At 39.2% G+C, this 21,284-nt stretch overlaps 1 long non-coding RNA gene and 1 other non-coding gene across 3 annotated transcripts in view; one reads left to right on the forward strand and one right to left on the reverse strand.

The window, feature by feature from the left end:
- LOC110136113 (uncharacterized) overlaps positions 1 to 21,284 on the forward strand; it is a 382,942-nt gene that overhangs the window by 143,017 nt on the left and 218,641 nt on the right. The gene's annotated exons all lie outside the window — the stretch shown is intronic.
- Positions 8,893 to 8,997, reverse strand: LOC139031365 (U6 spliceosomal RNA). Its single transcript, XR_011483837.1, has one exon. It is a non-coding gene; the product is annotated as a U6 spliceosomal RNA (small nuclear RNA).

Here is a 21,284-nt window from a genome sequence, read left to right on the forward strand (position 1 = left end):
TTCGGCTGTGTCCCTTCTACTACGTGCAATTAGTTAAATAAAGTCACGAGTTCAGTCCAGATCACAGAGAGTAAAGAGATTCAGCCCCTTGATGGGACCATTTGTGTCACAATGTGAAGGTATGCAAAGCAGGGAAGAAATGGTGGCTTTAAACCAAATAATTTGCCGCACCATCAAAGTGGAAATATTGAGAACATGGTGACTTATATGCACCTAAAGTTCAGGAGGGAAGCCTGGGCAGGGGAGTGGATGTAGACTGATGACAAAGAGAATTAATTAGGTAACTAGTGAGGTAGATGAGATCAAGAGAACGTTGTCTCCAAGAACTGATAATGAAGAACACTGAAAATGGTTATGCATTTGTTGTTTATGTCGTAGATATTGGCTTTTTTGACAGTTAACTATCTTTGAAGTTGTCTGCCCAGTTTGTAATGGTCAGTATTTTCTCTCCAGCCCTAGGCTAAGAGAAGGACAGTAGTTTATGTGAATGCCAAAATTCTTCCTGTATTAAGCTCATTAAAAGATCTGAATCTCCATTAATATCCAGGAAAACTAGGGCAGCAATGGTCTGCAATGCTAATGGGAGCTATGAATTTGAATTTTCATTGAAGTAATAAGGCCATGTGTTTTAAACACAGGTAAAACTCAGTGGTGAGGGCAGTTGAAAGACATTCATTTTATAACCATGTTGAAACACATACTTTTTATTAACTACCTTGCTATACATAAAATTGTTCTAGTTCCTCACAATTATACAAAATTGAATGAAGCACTTAATCATGTTTTTCAAATGGATCACCACTTAAATAAGACAACAAAGATGAGATGATACATTTTAAAAAATCTTAATGGTAATGGAAGAGTGGTCATGTTCACACAAAATACAGATATGTATGTAAAACATGGAAAGATATATTTAGCAACAGATATAGTAGAGAAGACACAGAGGAGCAAGCATCAAGGGGTCAGAGCTAAATCCTTACCAATTAGTGGTATCTGTAAGTAAACCTCTTAGTCCAGTAAAATCTTCAGTTACCACTTACAGTTCTTGCAGTGTACAGGCCAGCATTCTGGGTTTCCCTGGTAGCTCAGTGGTAAAGAATCTGCCTGGCAATGCAGGAGATGTGGGTTCGATCCCTGGGTCGGGAAGATCCCCTGGAGAGCGAAATGGCAACCCACTCCAGTATTCTGGCCTGGAAAATTCCATGAATGGAGGAGCCTGGTGGGCTACAGTCCATGGGATCGCAAAGCAACACAACTTCGATCCTAAACAACAATAACAAGGGTACTGCTCTAAGTGCATACATATGAAGTCACTGAGTCACATAGCAACCAACAAGGCAGGAGACGTTTGTGTGTCTGTACCACATCCCGCTTCCCCAAGCTGTTTTCTCTGTTCTACAGCGCCTCCCGTCAAGTGCGCGCCACAGCAGCTCTCTGCTCTCCTACCTCTCAGATGATCCCTGACGCCTTAGCCACCAACTAGGATGCAGACACCACCTGGGGGTAAGCCCTCAGCTTCCCTCACCTTAGCGGGGTCATTTTGGAGAAGTATTCCATGTGGTTCCTTGGACAGTCCCGAGGGTGAAGGAGCTTCCGTTGTTCACAGAAACCAGCTCAGGGATGCCCCTTTCCTGTCTGTCTCACTCTCCTTTCTGCAGCTACCTTCCTAGTAAGCCATCTGCACCTGAACCTACACCCAGGGCACTGTTTGTGGCCAGTCGAAACTAAGAAAGGAGCAAAGTGTCCCTCACTCTGATAGAAAAATGAGGTTATAAAAATGTAAGAACTTGAACAAAATCATCTACAAAAATGATGAGAATCTAGGTTTTCTCTGATCTCTTAGGGTTCAGGAGAACCAAATCTTCTAAAATCAAGATATTCATTAATTGTTATATATAAACAAAATACTTACAGATATAACTATGAAATTCTATGATTCTAAATTATAATACTTTTTCACCAAAGCGGGAAATAAAGATTTCCTCAATAAGAATGTAAGACCTAGAACACTGCATATTTGGGGGGCCTGAAAAGTCTTCTTATTTCTTGGCTCTTCTCAAAATAACTTCCTAATGAAATAGCCTTCTTTTTAAAATGTATGTGTTTGTTTATGTTTATTTTGGCCTGCTCGGGGTCATCGCGGCTGCGTGTCAGCTGCCTTTAGCTGGAGCAGGCAGGGGCTACTGTCTCATTGTGGCACACAGGCTTCTCATTGCAGGGGCTTCTCTTGCTGCGGAGCGTGGGCTCCAGGACGCACAGGCTTCGGTAGTTGCCACCCTTGGTCTCAGTAGTTGTGGCTCATGCTCTTTAGAGCACAGGCCCAGCGAGTTGGGGTGCTCGGGCTTAGTTGCTCCATGGCATGTGGGATCTTCCCAGACCAGAGTTTGACCCCATGTCCCCTGCATTGTAAGGCAAATTCTTAGCCACTGGGCCACCACAGGAGTCTCAGCCTCTCCTATTTTTATCCCTGAATGTTCACCTCAATGTATAATGCGCTGAAAGACCCTGAGTTATGGGACTTCTTAAAGTCTTCTGTGTGTTTGCTGACTCTTGGTTCCTCCCGGATTTATGGGGAATTTGATGAGAGTTATAACCTATATTTGCATGGAATCTTGTTGTTTGAGTGCTTGCATGTATGTTATCTGTTAGCGCAACCTCATGATGTACATAGAATCATTTTACAGATGAGGAAACTTAATTGCAGTGGTTCTATTTTGCTTATACTAATATACTTCGCATATGCAGAACCAGGTAATGAAACCACTGTCTTTGTAATCTGTGGCAAGGCTTTGTCTACTGCAGCATAGTGATTTATGAAGTTTTTGACTACAGCTGATGTTGAGGAAAGCAGTAAAGAGTCTACTTTCTGGGTGAGTCAGATGGAAAGGAGATGGTTTCAGTGAGTCTATAAACAGCCAGTTCCTATGAAAGTGGTGCTAATCATGCTGTATCAAATATAACAGAAGTTACTTTTAACCATAAAGGAGAGTCAAGTCATTAATTGCTATGTGGCTGTTGTTCAGTTGCTAAGCTGTGGCCGACTCTTTGCAACCCCATGGACTATAGCAGGTGAGGTTTCCCTGTCCTTCACTATCTCCCAGAGTTTGCTCAAATTCATGTCCACTGTCAGTGTGCTTCTATCTCATACACCCTCTTCTTTTGTGTTCAATCTTTCCCAGAAATCAGGATCTTTTCCAGTGAGTTGGCTCTACACATCAGGTGGCCAAAGTATTGGAGCTTCAACTTCAGCATCAGTCCTTCCAATGAATGTTCAGTGTTGATTTTCTTTAGGTTTTACTGACTTGATCTCCTTACAGTCCAAGGGACTTTCAAGAGTCTTCTCCAACACAACAATTCAAAAGCATCAATGCAGGTTCAAGTCATTAATTGCTATGTGGTTACTCTTTGCTAATTTCAAGCTTCTGGCTCACAATATACTTGAAAAGGAGAAGACAATAATCTGTATGTGAGTAGTTAGCATTTTCCCTTTCTAAAAAGCCAGGGAAAGCAATTTTTAATTAGTCATTTCAATCTGAACAATTTAAGGCAAGATTTTCTATGCTTTTCATCTTTTCACCCTGCCTGCAAAGTGATAAAAACCTTTAATTCTGGATAGCATTTTCATATGGTCTTAGTAAGTCAGCAGTTTCTAGCACTCTCAAGCTCTGTTCTGACCTGTCTCCTTCCTTTCTACAATCTGTCAATACTTTTTTTTTTAATTGTGGTAAAAATATTATATAACCTATCATTTACCATTTTAACCATTTCTAAGTTTACAGTTCAGGAGTGTTAAGTATATTCACATTGTTGTGCATCTATCCCTACCATTCATCTCCATAACTCTTTTTTATACTGTAAAATGGACACTATATTAAACCATAACTCCCAATTCCACCCCCCCACCAGCCCCTGACAACCATTATTCTGCTTTCTGTGTCTTTGAATTGGACTACCCTAAGAACCTTGTATAAGCGGAATTATACAGCGTTTATCTTTTTGTGACTGACTTGTTTAGCATCACGTCCTCAAGATTCATCTATACTATAACATGCATCAGAATTTCATTCCTTTTTAAGGATGACAGATATACCATTGTATGTATACATAGCCTTTTGTCTATCCATTTATCCATTGTTAGACACTTGGATTGCTCCAACGTCTTTGCTATTGTGATCAGTGATACTATGGACATGGATGTGAAAATATCTCTTTGAGATCCTGCTTTCAGTTCTTTTGGATATAGAAGTTAAATTGCTGGTTTATAGGTAGTTCTATTTTAAAATTTTTTGAGGAACCTCCATACTGTTTTCCACAGCAGTTATGCAGTTTTGTACTCCCACCAACAGTACAATTATACCAAAGAAATCCTCCCACTGTTGTGAAAGTTCTAGGGCCCACAACATGTTTCCCAACAAGGGGATCTGCCAAAGGGACTGACAACTCACAAGGAATTTGACTCTGAAGCCCAGTGGGATTTGATTACCGAGCTTCCACAGGACTGGGGAAATAGACTCTTGGAGAGCAGAAACAAAACCTTGTGTGCAGCAGGACCCAGGAGAAAGGAGCAGTGACCCCACAAGAGACTGAGCCAGACTTGCCTGTGAGCGCCCAGGAGTCTCCAGTGGAGGCCTAGGTCGACCCTGGCCTGCTGTGGGGTCAGGAGCCCTGGATACAACAGTCCTAGCCTAAGTCCTTCTGAAGGAGGTCGCCGTTTCCACCATCACCCATACCATAGTTGGGCCTCAGTCCAAACTACAGGGACAGAACACAGCCCCACCCATCAAAAGAACATTGAATTAAAGATTTACTGAGCATGGCCCCGCTCGTCAGAGCAAGACCCAGATTCCCCAACAGCCAGTCCCTCCCATCAGGAGGCTTCCACAAGCCTCTTATCATTATGCATCATAGGGCAGACAGAATGGAAACCACAATTACAGAAAACTAACCAAACTGATCACTTGGATCACAGCCTCGTCAAACTCAATGAAATGAGCCATGCAGTGTTGGGCCAACCAAGATGGATGGGTTATGGTGGAGAGTTCTGACAAAACATGGTCCACTGGAGAAGGGAATGGCAAACCACTTCACTATTCTTGCTTTGAGAACACCATCAGTTCAGTTCAGTCGCTGAGTCATGTCCTTTCCGACCCTATGGACTGCAGCACACCAGGCTTCCCTGTCCATCACCAACTCTCAAAGCCTACTCAAACTCACATCCATCGCGTTGGTGATGCCATCCAACCATCCCATCCTCTGTCGTCCCCTTCTCCTCCCATCTTCAATCATTCCCAGCATCAGGATCTTTTCTAATTAGTAGGTTCTTTGCATCAGGTAGCCAAAGTATTGGAGTTTCAGCTTCAGTATCAGTCCTTCCAATGAACATTCAGGACTGATTTCATTTAGAATTCACTGGTTGGATCTTCTTGCAGTCCAAGGGACTCTCAAGAGTCTTCTCCAACACCACAAAAGCATCAATTCTTCGGCACTCAGCTTTCTTTCTAGTCCAATTCTCACATTCATACATGACTATTGGAAAAACCATAGCTTTCACTAGATGGACCTTTGTTGGTAAAGTAATCTCTCTGCTTTTTAATATGCTGTCTAAGTTGGTCATAACTTTTCTTCCAGGAGCAAGCATTTTTAATTTCATGAATGCAGTCACCATCTGCAGTGATTTTGGTGTCCCCCAAAATAAAGTCTCTCACTGTTTCCATTGAGAATGCCATGGAGAAATCCATGAACAGTATGAAAAGGCAAAAAGACATGACACTGAAAGATGAACGCCCCAGGTCAGTAGATGCCTGATATGCTACTGGAGAAGAGTGGAGAAATAGCTTCAGAAAGAATGAAGAGGCTGAGCCAAAGCAAAAACAATGCCCAGCTGTGATTGTGACTGGTGACGGAAGTGAAATCTGATGCTCTAAGAACAATACTGCTTAAAACCTAAAATGTTAGGTCCATGAATCAAGGTAAACTGGAAGTGGTCAAACAGGAGAGGGCAAGAGTGAACATCGACATTTGAGGAGTCAGTGAACTAAAATAGACAGGAGTGGTTGAATTTAATGTAGACGATCACTATATATACTCCTGTGGGCAGGAATCCTGTAGGAGAAATGGAGTAGCCCTCATAGTCAACAGGGGAGCCATAATGCAGCATTTGAGTGCAGTCTCACAAACGACAGAATGGTCTCTGCTCGTCTCCAAGGCAAGCCGTCAGCAGCACAGTAATCCAAGTCTACGCCCTGGCCAGTAATGCTGGAGAAACTGAAGCTGAATGGTTCTATGAAGACCTTTTGAACTAACACTAAAAAGAGATGTCCTGTCCATCATAAGGGACTGGAATGCAAAAGTAGGAAGTCAAAAGATACCTGAAGTAACAGGCAAGGTTGACCGTGGAGTACAAAATGAAGCAGGGCAAAGGCTAACAGAGTTTTGACAGGAGAACGCACTGGTCATAGCAAACACCCTCTTCCATCAACACAAGACACATGGATCAGATTGGTTATATTATTTGCATCTGAAGATGGAGAAGCTGTATACAGTCAGCAAAACAAGACTGGGGTGACTGTGGCTCAGATCGCGAACTCCTTACTGCAAAATTCAGACTAAAATTGAAGAAAGTATGACCTAAATCAACCTTGTGAATATACCATTAAAGTGACAACTAGATTCAAGGGATTATTGAATAGATAGAGTACCTGAAGAACTATGGACAGAGGTTTGTAACATTGTACAGGAAGTGGTGATTAAAACCATCCCCAGGAAAAATTGCCAGAAGGCAAAATGGTTCTCTGAGGAGGCCTTACAAATAGCTGAGAAAAGAAGAGAAGTGAAAATCAAAGGAGAAAAGGAAAGATATATCCATCTGAATGCAGAGTTTCAAAGAATAGCAAGAAGACAAGCAAGTCTTCCTAAGTCATCAATGCAAATAAATAGAGGAAAAATAAAAAGGGAAAGACTAGAGATCTCTTCAAGAAAATTAGAGATACCAAGGAAACATTCCATGCAAAGATGGGCACAGTAAAGGACAGAAATGGTATGTACCTAACAGAAGCAGAAGATATTAAGAAGAGGTGACAAGAATACACAGAAGAACTATACAAAAAAGATCTTCATGACTCAGATAACCACAATGGTGTGATCACTCACGTAGAGCCAGACATCCTCATTGCAAAGTCAAGTGGGCCTTAGGAAGTATCACTATGAATAAAGCTAGTGGAGGTGATGGAATTCCAGTTGAGCTATTTCAAATCCTAAAAGATGATGCTGTGAAAGTGCTGCACTCAATATGCCAGCAAATTTGAAAACCTCAGCAATGGCCACAGGACTGGAAAAGGTCAGTTTTCATTCCAATCCCAAAGAAAGGCAATGCCAAAGAATGCTCAAACTACCGCACAATTGCACTTTTCTCACACACTAGCAAAGTAATGCTCAAAAGTCTCCAAGCCAGGCTTCAACAGTACGTGAACCATGAACTTTCAGATGTTCAAGCTGGATTTAGAAAAGGCAGAGGAACCAGAGATCAAATTGCCAGCATCTGTTGCATCATAGAAAAAGTAAGATAATTCCAGAAAAACATCTATTTCTGCTTCATTGACTATGCCAAAGTCTTTGACTATGTGGATCACCACAAACTGTGGAAAATTGTTAAAGAGATGGGAATACCAGACCACCTGACCTGCCTCCTGAGAAATCTGTATGCAGGTCAAGAAGCAACAGTTAGAACCGGACATGAAACAGTGGACTGGTTCCAAATTGGGAACAAAGTACATCAAGGCTGTATATTGTCACCTTGCTTATCTAAGTTATATGCAGAGTACATCATGTGAAATGCCAGGTGGGATGAAGCACAAGCTGGAATCAAGATTGCTGGAGGAAATGTCAATAACCTCAGATATGGAGACGACACCACCTTTATGGCAGATAGTGAAGAGAAACTAAAGAGCCTCTTGATTAAAGTGAAAGAGGCGAGTGAAAAAGCTGGCTTGAAACTCAGCATTCAGAAAACAAAGATCATGGCATCCAGTCCCATCACTTCATGGCAAATAGATGGGGAAAAATGGAAACAGTGAGAGAGTATTTCCTTGGGCTCCAAAATTACTGCAGATGGTGACTGCAGCCATGAAATAAAAAGATGTTTGCTCCTTGGAGGAAAAGCTATGACAAAATTAGACATCGTATTAAAAATCAGAGACATTATTTACTGATGAAGGTCCATCTAGTCAAAGCTATGGTTTTTCCAGTAGTCATGTATGGATGTGAGAATTGGCCCATAAAGAAAGCTGAGCACTGAAGAAGTGATGCTTTTGAACTGTGGTGTTGAAGAATACATATGAGAGTCCCTGGGAGAGCAAGGAGGTCAAGCCAGTCATTCCAAAAGGAAATCAGTCCTGAATATTCATTGGAAAGACTTATGCTGAAGCTGAAATTCCAATACTTAGGCCACCTGATACAAAGAACTGACTCATTGGAAATGACTGATGGCTGGGAAAGATTGAAGGCAGGAGGAAAAGGGGATGACAGAGGATGATATGATTGAATGACATCACCAACTCAATGGGCATGAATTTGAGCAAGCTCCAGGAGTTGGTCATGGACAGGGAGGCCTGATGTGCTGCAGTCCATGGGATCACAAAGAGTTGGAGATGACTGAACTACTGAATGGAACCAATAGTACATAAGGGTTGCAGTTTTTCTGCATTCTCACCAACACTGGTTATATTCTGTATTTTTTATAGTAGCTATTCTAATAGGTAGGAAATAAGGACTAATTGTAGTTTTAATTTGTATTTCTCTAATGATTGGTAATGTTGAACATTTTTTCCTGCTTATTGGTTATTTGTACATCACCTTTGGAGAAATATCTATTCAAGCTCTTATCTCATTTTTAAAAATATGGACTGCTTCATGAATTTTTAGATCTTTCTTACACGTCATCCATACTACTCTTCTCTGTATCTTTCCAATTTTAATACTTCTGTTGCCAAAGCACACACCAAGTTGGTGATTCTTAATGAGAATTTTCAGTGTTTCTCTAACATATTTCCTCTTTTCAAACAAACCACCATCCTCCAACTATGCACTCAACCCCAACGTTTTCTCCATAAAATTTTAAAGGAAATTTATATATTCTTAAAACTTATTTATTTTTCATGTTCAAGTCATCAGCTCTTTTCATTTCTTTTTCCCAGGATTTTTTTGTTTCATTTTGTATTTGTTCTTGTCACTGAGTTTGGGGAGAGGAAAATTTTAAGGTCTGACTTAACTCTGCCACCTTAAATAGCCTGATCAGGGTGGAGATGAGTAGGGAGCAATAATTTAGCCTCACATCTAAAGGAGACATAAATCTTTTTTTTTTTTTTTTCATTTTAATCAGACCGTCTTAGGTTTTTCAATGTTGTCGTACAAATCATTTATGTTCACACTGCAGCCAACATAAATCATTAACACAAAAGAAAACTAAGCAATCTTAATCAATATTGCTTCCTTCTATGAAACACAGTGGAAATGAAAGAATACAATTTATCATCGATCAGAAATCTGACAAACATTTAGCCAGGATCCTGTATTTTCTGTTTTCTCAGAGTTTAGTTGACTCCACACTGGCCTTGATGGTTTTAGGACAAATCAAATCCTTTCCATCCCGAGACCTTTGTCCACCCAGCTCCTTGTCAGCATTTCATTGTTTTCACTGCAGTCTTCAGTTAATGTCAGTCTTCCTGAGGTGCCTTCTTGATACCTAGCCTGATGGTGCTGCCTCTCAGCAGTCTCTTTATGCCACTGCACCCACTTTATATTCTTCACAACACAAATCACTTTCTGAACTTATCTTATTAATTTTTGTACATGTATGCTTTTTTTTAGGGGTGTCCCAGGTATCACAGTGGTAAAGGAAACACCTGCCAGTGCAGGAGATGCAGGAGACGTGGGTTCAATCCCTTAGTCGGAAAGATCCTTGCAGGAGGAAATGGCAGCCCATTCCAATATTCTTGCCTGGAGAATCCCATGGATAGAGGAGCCCAGTGGCTATTGTTCATAGGGTCCCAAAGAGTCCAGTATGACTGAGCGACTGCCTGAGCACACACACATGCAAGCTTGTTTATTGTCAGCCCACCACCACCACCCATTCAAATATTTGTCCCTTGATTGACCTGAGACCTGTCACCTCTATACCCTCAGTTACTGAAACAGTGCCTGATTAATAGCATATGGTGAATAAATATATACTGAATGAATACATGTTGACAGTGTCAGTCAGCAAACTTTTTTTCCTGTAAAAAGTCAAATACAGAGTCAGGCCATATGGACTGTGTTGTAACTGCTCAACCCTGACTTGGTAGTATTAATAGAAAAGCACTCATAAACAATACGCAAACAAATAATCACAGTTGTGTTGCAGCACCGTTTTATTTATGGAAACAGAACATGAGTTAGATTTGGCCTCTGGACCAAAGTGTGCCGACTATGGGAGAAGGTTGTTTGTTGTCAACTCTGGTGTCAGGGTGCACTTAGATATTGATTCAGATGCTAGTTTTACTAGAAGAATTATTAGTAATCATAAAGTGCCAAAGATAAAATTGGATTTACTTAAAAAATACAGACAATCATTAAGATAAACATTCAGAAGAGTGTTGGTGTTAAAGATAGCATGTTGGTGGAAAGGAAATATATAAATCATCCTTAGTGTCCAACAGTGGTCTTCATACTTGAGTGTACATCAGAACCACCAGTGGTTGCCGCACTGCCCTTGCAGAACTACTGAAATGATCAGTTTGGAGTGGCACCTGAGAATTTGTGTTTCTATCCAATGCTAGGTAGTGCTGATGTTGGTGGGCTGTTGAGATGTGACTGAGGTGATGTAGGTGAGACATGAATGCCTACATGATGGTAGGGGCTGTGGAAATCATAAGGGCACAGATGAAATGGAATTATCCACAAGAGTAGAATAATCCCTTAATCCCTCAGTAGGGATTAAGGGTCATTTGGGTGGGGACTTCCCTGGCAGTCCAGTGATTCAGATTTTGCCTCCATTGCAGGGGGTGCAGGTTCAGTCCCTGGTCAGGGAGCTAGGATCTCACATACCTCATGGTCTAAAAGCCAAAACAGAAAATATATTGTAGTAAATTCAATGAAGACTTAAAAAACAGTCTACATTTAAAAAAAAAACAAAGAAAGAAACAAAAACAACAAAAATATCAATTTGGTATACAGGTAAAGAAAAAACTAGGAACCGTATGACTATAACACTGTTAGATGGGAAAACTAGGTAAACGATCAATCCATTATTTGAAATAAGTAGTAGTAGGTTTGAAGGAAATGCAATGGGTAGTGGGTTTGAAGAAAAGATCTTAAGTTTCGGTTTTAATATACTATTTTTGTCATACCTACATTCATTCAAGTGGAATTGTCTAGGAGACTTGGAAATATGAATGAAGCTTGGGAATGAAGTCTGGGATCAAGACATATACTTTTAGTAGCAGTCAGCAAATGAATGATTACTGAACCCACAGAAAAATATGAGATAGCCCTTAGAGGATAGGTAGAACAAGAAGAAAGAAAATCTCGGGAATTCTAAACTCTTCCAAGCTAACTATTAATACATTTTCTTCTTTAACAGGAGTACTAGGCTAGTAGTCATATAACTGTACTTGAGTAAGCATGGCGTTTCACAATATATTTCCTGATATTATAAATTACATAAAATGAACCATTCACTTTGACAATGTATGACATTAATACCTAGTTTCAGGAAGATAGATAAAGGATACTGCCCCAAGAGCAGAGCAAGTAGAGGATGACTAATGGTATACCAGCAGTCTCTTCTTTTAGCTGCATCCCACTGATAGATCTTCCAGAGTGGATAAATTGATGCTTTTTACAAAATCAGGAAGAAATGTGTTGAATGAAAGAATATTCATAAAGAGGTGAAGTGAAAGGTAAAATTGTAGCTTACCAGGAGTATTTTTCAAAAAACAAGTAATTCTGTGTCTTCATTTTTTTTTTCATTTATTTTTATTAGTCAGAGGCTAATTACTTTACAATATTGTAGTGGTTTTTGTCATACATTGACATGAATCAGCCATGGAGTTACATGTATTCCCCATCCTGATCCCCCCTCCCACCTCCCTTTCCACCCGATTCCTCTGGGTCTTCCCAGTGCACCAGGCCCAAGCACTTGTCTCACGCACCCAGCCTAGGCTGGTGATCTCTTTCACCCTAGATAACATACATGTTTCAGTGCTGTTCTCTCGAAACATCCCACCCTTGCCTTCTCCCACAGAGTCCCAAAGTCTGTTCTGTACATCTGTGTCTCTTTTTCTGTTTTGCATATAGGGTTATCGTTACCATCTTTCTAAATTCCATATATATGCATTAGTATACTGTATTGGTCTTTATCTTTCTGGCTTACTTCACTCTGTATAATGGGCTCCAGTTTCATCCATCTCATTAGAACTGATTCAAATGAATTCTTTTTAATGGCTGAGTAATATTCCATGGTGTATATGTACCACGGCTTCCTTATCCTGCTGATGGGCATCTAGGTTGCTTCCATGTCCTGGCTATTATAAATAGTGCTGCGGTGAACATTGGGGTGCATATGTCTCTTTCAGATCTGGTTTCCTCGGTGTGTATGCCCAGAAGTGGGATTGCTGGGTCATATGGCAGTTCTAATTCCAGTTTTTTAAGAAATCCCCACACTATTCTCCATAGTCGCTGTACTAATTTGCATTCCCACCAACAGTGTAAGAGGGTTCCCTTTTCTCCACACCCTCTCCAGCATTTATTGCTTGACATAAATCACAGCAGGATCTTCTATGACCCACCTCCCAGAATATTGGAAATAAAAGCAAAAATAAACAAATGGGACCTAATGAAACTTAAAAGCTTTTGCACAACAAAGGAAACTATAAGCAAGGTGAAAGACAGCCCTCAGATTGGGAGAAAACAATAGCAAACGAAGCAACAGACAAAGGATTAATCTCAAAAATATACAAGCAACTCCTGCAGCTCAATTCCAGAAAAATAAATGACCCAATCAAAAAAATGGGCCAAAGAACTAAACAGACATTTCTCCAAAGAAGACATACAGATGGCTAACAAACACATGAAAAGATGCTCAACATCACTCATTATCAGAGAAATGCAAATCAAAATCACAATGAGGTACCATTACACGCCAGTCAGGATGACTGCTATCCAAAAGTCTGTGTCTTCATTTTTGAAAAATAATGATAAAGAAGATAAGAAAGAAGGATGAGTAAAACAAAGAACAGATGCCAGTAACATATATCAGTACTAAGAAGGGAAGTATAAATTCATATATCTGTGTTATCTCATTAAGTATAAATGGACCAAACTTCCCAATTAAAAGGCAGAGAACTTCAGACTGCATTTAAAAACATAAGGACTGATGCCTATGCTGTCTAAAACAAAATATAGAAAAAGATATGGCATGCACCCTGTAAGAGACATATTAGACAAAGAAGGCTTTAGAACAAGAGTTGTTATCCAAAAATAAAATGAGGTATTCTATAGTGATGAAAGAGCAGTTCAGCAGAAAATTATACTAATATTAATTGTTAACATACCCAAAAGAGCCTGAATATACACATGGCAAAAACTATCAGCCTCACAGGGAGAAATTGAAAAATCCACGTACCAGAGATCTTTGTGGGGAAATGGATTTCAGAGCGTTGAAAGAAGCTAAAAACTAGATCCAACAGCTGCTTGAGCTATGCTGCCAAGTTGAAGAGCTGTAGCTGATGTGTTGCTTATAGGAACCATAAGGCAACCACCGAGCTAACCTCTGCTTCTTCTGCCCAGTGCCCTTTTCAGCACACAACAGCAAGAATCCACCTTAAAAGGAAGAAGGTAATTGTTGATCCCTAGCCCCAGCATCAGAGATGACTCTAGAGGATGGATGGATTTTGGTTTAAGCAACAATAGTTTAATAAGTGGCACAGTGCTTTCTGATCTATTATGGATCTATCTACTATGGATATCCTTGTATCTTGCCTCAGTTCTGGTAACTGAGAAGTAATAATAGTGCCCTATTACACAGGACATTGTGATTGAAAACTCCAGTGCTTTCTCAGATGAAATTCCCTGAGTCCAGATTTCTAATTGGTAACATTGATTCGGACTGTGGTTACACTAGAAAGAGGCTCTTGCATTGCATTTGCCAGTATGTCTCTTGTCACAGCCACTGGGGTGGATTTCATATTGAGAGTCCTGATTCTGCTCGACAATTTTCCCCAGAGATGACAGTTGACTGGGAAAACTGAAAATAAGCGATTATTCATCATCTCATTTGAGGTTGCATTTTCTGTTGTTTGACTTGAATTCTGCTCCTGTCAGAAGCTAGTTTTGTCCAAATGTCCAAGTTCTGCTTCACTCCTAAACAGTGTAACTGCTTAAGAGGTGTTCCATTTATTTATTGCTGTTAAGGGCATGGCAACCCACTCCAGTAATCTTGCCTGGAGAATCCCATGGCTAGAGGAGCCTGGCCAACTACAGTCCGTGAGGTCACAAAGAGTCAAACATGACTGAGCCACTTAGTATGCACAGAGGTGATTCTTCTGCTCTTCGTGGTATCCTCTGGAGTCACTCAGTGCTGTTTAACTGACAGTTGGGTTTGTCTAGAGCATCCAGGATGGCTTCATTTATATGGCTGTTGTCTTCAAGGCTGATCTCACATGAAATTTCCTCTCTATGATGGAGTAATAGAGATTCTTCATACTATTGGGAGTAATAATGGGGCATCTTACATGGTGCTCAGGTCCCCAAGAGATCAATAGAGAAATTATCTGGGTATTAAAGGCCAGACTCAGAAATAGAATAGAGTCACTTTGGTCAAAATCAGTGCAAAAGAAAGACTTTTTCCTATATCTTGCATACGAAATGCTTTTGTAAAGTAGGCACCTTGCCACATACCTAAGCATGCAGGCAGAATTAATCAGATTAGCATTATGTTGCTGAAAAGACTAATGAGGCATTCTTGAGCAAGTCAGCATTTTCAGAAACAGAAACCAAGACTTGGAAGCATGGAGTTCTGCTGTTCTGATAGCTTTATTTCAAACAATAGAAAAAGTAAGAATTATCACCTATGTGCTCAGACAATTTCTCAAACTATAGTTTAAAGTTATATCTTAATTTGGAGATTGCAAAGTTGAGCACAGCCATACATGAAACTCCACATGGGTGGAAGCAGGGGAAAGACTAGTCGGTCATATGTGTAAATTTTGTGACTTTCCCTCAACAATCCAGAGAATCTGTCATGTAAAAAATAATATACTCATAATCATATAATCATATGAGTATGCTATTTTTTTTTACCAGACCACTTGACCTGCCTTTTGAGAAATGTATGCAGGTCAGGAAGCAATAGTTAAAACTGGACATGGAACAACAGACTGATTCAAAATAGGAAAAGGAGTACATCAAGGCTGTATATTGTCACCCTGCTTATTTAACTTACATGCACAGTACATCATGAGAAATGCCAGGCTGGATGAAGCACCAGTTGGAATCAAGATTGCTGGGAGAAATATCAATAACCTCAGATATGCAGATGGCACCACCCTTATGGCAAAAAGTGAAGAAGAACTGAAGAGCCTCTTGATGAAAGTGAAAAAGGAGAGTGAAAAAGTTGGTTTAAAACTCAACATTCAGAAAACTAAGATTATGGCATCTGGTACGATCACTTCATGGCAAATAGAAGGGGAAACAATGGAAACAATGAGAAATTTTATTTTGAGGGGCTCCAAAATCACTGCAGATGGTGACTGCCACCATGAAATTAAAAAACGCTTACTCCTTGGAAGGAAAGTTGTGACCAACCTAGACAGCATATTAAAAAGCAGAGACATTACTTTGTCAACAAAGGTCCATCTAGTCAAGGCTCTTTTTTTTCTAGCAGTCATGTATGGATGAGAGTTGGACTATAAAGAAAGCTGAGCGCCGAAGAATTGATGTTTTTGAACCGTGGTGTTGGAGAAGATTCTTGAGACTTGGACTGCAAGGGTATCCAACCAGTCCATCCTAAAGGAGATCAGTCCTGAGTATTCATTGGAAGCACTGATATTGAAGCTGAAACTCCAATCCTTTGGCCACCTGATGCGAAGGGCTGACTCATTTGAAAAGACCCTGATACTGGGGATGATTGAGGGTGGGAAGAGAAAGGGACAGTCGAGGATGAGATGGTTGGATGTCATCACCACCTCAATGGACATGAGTTTGGGTAGACTCAGAGACCTGGTGATGGACAGGGAAGCCTGGCATGCTGCAGTCCATGGGGTCGCAAAGAGTTGGACACGACGGAGCAACTGAACTGAACTGAAGCTAATTGGGGCTGCAAAATCTCAAATCTTTTACCTTCTATCTAGAGTTTATCCCTTTGCCTTGTGACACCCTTAACTTGTTCCTCGTCTCAACTCACTAAACCTTCCTGATATAGTCCCAGCTTTCTTTTAAGAAGTGTATTATTATCATTATTATTACTTTGCTTTAGTAAGAGGTGGGGAAGTAGTCTTCATTATGTAAAATGTGATATACAAATTTGTGTGGAGTGCTTCTAAAAGTAGAATGTCTGCCAAGTCCTCTAGCAACTTTACCAGCGTATAATTAAGCACTCATTTAAACTATAGTTTATGTTTGTGTGAAGGGAGAGTGTAGAACTCAAAAATAGAAGTTGTTGTGGGTTTTTTTTTCCTGTATTTTTAAATTATATGTTAGATTCTAGTTTTGACAGCTATGACTCTTAAAGTAACAAAACTGGATTTTCAATTCTAGTAACATGGTGACTGAGATGACTGAAGAAAGCATCTTGATACAGGACACCTAAAGAGTCCTGGGTAGAATGATGATCTATGTAAAATAAAACAGCCTTCAGAGGTTAGATTTAGGAGGAAAAGCAAATCTAGAATAGTACTGAGAATTGATTGCGGCATATTTTCTGGAGCATGTGATTATCTCTGATGGCCTAGACCTGAATATTTAAGTCTATGCTTTTGTGGTAGAGTAGACATAAAGCCTTCATTCTAATTTTGTAAAGGAGTATCTCAACAGAATTTCAGCTTTTTGAAATTTGTTGATACTTGCTTTGTGGCTCAGCATATTCTTAATTTTTATAAATGTTTTATGTGTGCCTGAAATATATGTATTCTACAGTTTCAAGATAGACTGATTTATATATCAATTGCATTTATTCATGTTACTCAGATATAGCACAAGGGTTTTTTTTTTTACATTTGTTTCTTGTTATTGACAGATGTATATTAAAATTATTTCCTATGGTCAGATAGAGGTATACAAAGAAGTATAATGAAACTCAAGAGTGATAGATATGTTCTTCATTGGTAACTGTAATGATGATCTCAATTTTGTATATATATCTTAAAATTGATTAAATGGTATATTTTTAATAGGCCAACTTTCTTTTATGTATACGATATCAATAGAGGTCTTAGAATGAGCCATTTTTCTTTGCCATTTAACCAAGTACGTGAGAGAAAGCATAGTAACATCTCAGTAGATACAGTAGAAACTCACTTAGTGAATTTCAACATTTGTTCATGAAAGAAGGTATTATTAATGTATTAGAATTTTATAGAACCTTTTTTAATGTAGTATAGGAAGTACTGTACATCCACACACACACAAACTATGGATATCATGATATTTAGTGGTGAAATATTAAAAAAAAAAAAAAAAACTTCCTCAGTGGAATGAGAACAAGTTAAGGTCACCCGCTCTTTCTCAGTACTTTAAAACATAGTACTTTTCTGTACATGTGTGTCTCTTTTTCTGTTTTGCATATAGGGTTATCATTACCATCTTTCTAAATTCCATATACATGTGTTAGTATACTGTATTGGTCTTTATCTTGAAACAGACCACCAGCCCAGGTTGGATGCATGAGACAAGTGCTCAGACCTGGTGCACTGGGAAGACCCAGAGGGATCGGGTAGAGAGGGAGGTGGGAGGGGGGATTGGGATGGGGAATACATGTAAATCCATGGCTGATTCATGTCAATGTATGACAAAAACCACTGCAATATTGTAAAGTAATTAGCCTCCAACTAATAAAAATAAATGGAAAAAACATAGTACTTTTAAACCTAGATTCAGGTAAATCTATACACAAACTAGTGGTTCAGTATGTACTGAGAGATAAATATATAAGTGCATAGGTAAAGGCGTTCAATATGTGCTGATAGATAAACATATAAGTGCCTAAATAAAGGGTCAGACAAATGTATTTCTAAAAACATTTCCTGTCGCAAACTCTCTCAACTATGACTCTTGAAATGACCATGCTTTCATGCCCTAAATCGTCCTATTATATTCAGGGAATGAACTTTTGTGCATCCAGGCAGGCAGGAGCTATGCACCATACTTAGAATGTAAAAAGCTGTCACTCAAGTAATTTTTTGTTCTAAGGCTCACATTAAAAAGTCTGGCTTAATAAGATGTATACAGGCCATAATTCAAGATGCTATTAGCAGATTTGTACAGATGCCTTAGTGTACTATATGTCTGGGTATAGAACATTTATGTTTAGTGATCTTTCACAGATTGACCTTCTGAAGAATTTTCTTAATGGCAGACAGAACATAATGTGCTGATATCTAAGATAAAGAAACAGCTACTGATCATGTCATTAAATTATACTAACTATAAATTTAATAACCGTCCTCAAGAATATCTATAAGTACTTCCTTTAACAAATGTTTCTCTAGTTCTCCTTCACCTGCTCAAAAAGTCATGGACATTTTGCACTGCCTTCAGTAAGTTTTTCAGAAGGAAAGAAACTTTATAAGATTCTCCTCAAATGCAGTGATCATTACTTATTATTCTTCAATTTAATTTCAGTATATATTAACTTACCTTTGTGCAAGTAGCATTAAAGCTAATAACGCTAAAAAGGATTAAGATTAGAAAGTAAGCTGTCAGTGACAAAGCTCATTAATGGCCTTTATCACTACAAGCTGATGAACTACATCTAGGATAATTGGCCTAATTACAATACATTTGTTTCTTTAGCCAGGTATTCTTCACTTCACTCTGTACTAATTACTTATGGGTCTCAGTTTAGCCAATTACATTTCTCTTCCCATTCTATCCATTTGTAAAACATATAGCCCAGATGTCCTATACCTGTGCTCATAATAGTTAACAACGGCTTTAAGGAGACAAGAAATAGAAAGGCAAAAAGATATTTTTATCCCCAGGTACAGGGTAAAAAAAAAATAGAGTGAATAATAAGCGTTTTGGGTTTTTCACCTATTTAAGTGGGGTTGCAAAAATTTATTTAAAATCTAACTATACCAGAGACCCCTGATATATTTTATTTGATTCATTTCCTTAAAATGCTTTAGTTATTTTGTTTTCATGACAAGTAACAGAAATACCCAACTAAATATGGTTTAATGATTTTTTAAAAAGTTAAATTATTTTATATAAAAGGTAGGCAGGACCTCATTCTGCATGTCAGTGCTGGTGAAGGCAGGTGCTGTTTTGGAATTCTCCCTCTAACTTGCCGGAGTAGGGAGGCATGCCCCACCGAGGGCCCGGCTCACACCCATGTGCCACAGCAGTGGGCTGGACGAGCACCCCTCCCCCCCATCTCCACACCAAAACAGGTGGGCCCATGCATCCCATACAGGGGACTTCACTTGAGTGTCCATCTCTGGTGGCCAGAGGACATTGCACTTTTGAGCCCCATGGGAATCCTCCTAGACAAAGCCACCCACTCCTTCAAGACTGGGAGGGATAGCTGATTTGCCTGCTGCTGCTAAGTCGCTTTAGTTGTGTCCAACTCTGTGCGACCCCATGGACAGCAGCCCACCAGGCTCCCCCGTCCCTGGGATTCTCCAGGCAAGAACACTGGAGTGGGTTGCCATTTCCTTCTCCAATGCATGAAAGTGAAAAGTGAAAGTGAAGTCGCTCAGTCATGTCCAACTCTTCGCGACCCCATGGACTGCAGCCTACCAGGCTCCTCTGTCCATGGGATTTCCCAGGCAGATTTGTCTGCTACATAGAAACAAACAGGAAAAATGAGGAGACAGAAGAAAATGTTTCAAACAAAAGAATAAGACAACCCCTCAAAAAAAGAACTTAATGAAATGGAGATAATGAATCTACTTAATAAAGTGTTGAAAGCAATGGTCTAATGGGTTTCACCAAACACTGGAGAAGAATGGATAAACACAATGAGAACATCAGCAAAAAATAGAAAAATGTAAGGAAGTACCAAGCAGAAGTCACAGACCTAAAGAATATAATAAGTGAACTTAAAATGTGCTAAAAAGGCTCAACAACAGACTGAATGAAGCTGAACAGCAAGCTGAAAGACCAAATGATGGAACTCATCAGGACAGTGCAACAAATAGGAAAAAGAAAATTTAAAAAGTGAAGATAGCTTAAAAGGACCTTGGGACAAAATCAAGTGAAACAACCTTTACATTATAGGGGCCCAGAAAGAGAAGAGAGAGAGAAAGGACCAGAAAAATTATTTGAAGAAATATTGGCTGGAAACAGACATTCAGGTTCAGGAAGCCCAGATAGTTGGAATTAAGCTGAACCCAAAGAGAGTGACACCAAGACATAATATAATGAGTAAAAGTTCAAGATAATGAGAGAAACAGATTTTATAAGGCTACAATGGAAGAGATTTTGAAGGTGTAATTAATGCAAAGTAAAGATGTGAACAATTAGAATTAGCAAGTAAATGATATTAGACTTGTACTCAAAACTGTAAAAAATTATAAAACTGGAAAAATAATTTGAGGCAATTTTTTTCAGATTTTAGACAATAGGAAATCAGATTTGTAATAATTGAGATAAAAGAAATATGCAAGTTAATCCAGTAACTTGAACAGGCCTACTAGAGTAGTCTTTAGTGAGCTGAGAACTAAACTGAAGTACCAAATATTGCATAATTTGTTTCTAGGAAGAAGTAAAAAAGCAAAATAGATTCATTATAATAAGAATAATAAATGAATAATAATAAAACCAAATTTTACAAAAATAAAAGAATCTTCCAATACTTTATCTGTTCACCAGAAGAAAAACTATCACCATTTATAGAAAACATAGAAAAATAGGTGCTCCAAGCTCTTTAAAACACATCGCTCAAAATTTTCAACATACAACTAAAAGTATTGTATATGAAAGTAGTGGAAAACATGGCCATTAATTTTTTTTTTTTTTTAAGTCAGTAGAACAGACTCCAGTATGACACAAATGTTGGAAACAGCCTCAATAGGTTTAAAGCGGCT

The sequence above is a fragment of the Odocoileus virginianus genome, chromosome 26 (genome assembly GCF_023699985.2).
Source record: "Odocoileus virginianus isolate 20LAN1187 ecotype Illinois chromosome 26, Ovbor_1.2, whole genome shotgun sequence".
Classification (NCBI taxonomy): Eukaryota; Metazoa; Chordata; class Mammalia; order Artiodactyla; family Cervidae; genus Odocoileus; species Odocoileus virginianus.